We start from the raw sequence: 1,568 nt of genomic DNA on the forward strand, positions 1-1,568 counted from the left end.
TCTCATCTATAATCATTTTGTGTAGGCCTAACCTACTAATATGTGCTATCGTAACACGTACACGTCGAGTATGGTAACCAGTTTTCTCAAAACAAACTTAGCCGTGCAAACACGAGTTAACCTGTCCATCTTAAGTTATGGCTACAATGTCAGCAACATAATATAACGGCGTTGTTTTTTAAATGACGCAAATACACTTAAATTTAGAAATTAATAATCCATTAACGATACTATATTAATAATGGATAAGACTTAAGTATTTTAGTGTTACATAAAGCCAAGGAAATCCACAGTAATTTATTTAAGAAAAAACGAATTACTGGGAATAATCTATCTACCAGACGAAAAAGTAACAAATATATTCAGTACATTAGATTGATTAGAGTAATTATAAAATGTCTGTCTCCATATTATTTTAATGTCTATCTTTGGTTGCTTTTTGTGACGATTAAGCAAAGGAAAAATTAGTAATTTTCTCTATAGCAACTTATGATGAATGAATTAAAATTTTTATGAAGAGTGATTGTGATAATGTTGTGCTTGAGGAATGCAGATGATGTAAATGATTGATGAAAGAGAAAAACTTTTTTTCTCTGGATATCTGATCCTATTCAAGGCTCTTACTCGACTCTTCCATCGATGCTTTATAGAAATGAAAAGTTATTTTTGCTGGAATCATTCGTAGAAAATTCTATTTTTAGTGACAACCACGAACAATTTTTTTTTCAATTATTGACGAAGTCAATTACGTATGACTAACCTCATACTTTCCTCATTTGGTAGACGGACACCATGCATCTATTTACTCCAATCTATTTTATATAATATGATGGACATAACATATAGCTTGCTGACGCCGTTATAATGGATTGTCTTCGCAGCTTCGCGGCTACAATATCAATAATTCGTGTTCGCATAATGGCGATATTAATTTCAGTAATTCATCCATAATTGTGTGTTTGATCGATTTCTCAACAGAAGACAATTATAATTAGCTATGTTAGTTGTTGTTAAAAACAAACATAATTTATTGTCCAGAAACCGACCTAGTTTTCCCAGTTTTTGCTGAATTCCCTGATTTTATGTTGCCAAAAGAAACCAGTTCTGTATATTAAATATTATTAAAATATTAGAATCTTGAAGACTTTGTTTGATAAGCGAGAATTGTTTACTTTTAAATATGATAAGATAGAAAGTCATTTTAGTAATTAGTCGAAACTCAGTTTTATATCGGACATGGTACAATATGTTCACCCGATTCTGTATCTGTCATTAGACAGAGTGTAGCAGACTATTGCAAGTCTACTAGTTACAGTCAGACATGTATTTAGTATACTTGCCAACAGTCTGTTACACACTCTGTAATAGTGACAGCTTCAGAATCGGGTGAAATTTCGGCACGACGTCCACACAATTTTCCAAAATTGACGCACCATAAAAACTTAGCACCAATCCACAACTTGATTTTCGATATACTTTTAATGAAAAATAAAATATATATGTATGTTTTATTTTCAGAAATAGAGGAAAAATTATCGTATCCAACTGACATTTTTATAGAAGATGAA

This window comes from Antedon bifida, chromosome 8 (genome assembly GCF_963402885.1).
Source record: "Antedon bifida chromosome 8, ecAntBifi1.1, whole genome shotgun sequence".
NCBI lineage: Eukaryota > Metazoa > Echinodermata > Crinoidea > Comatulida > Antedonidae > Antedon > Antedon bifida.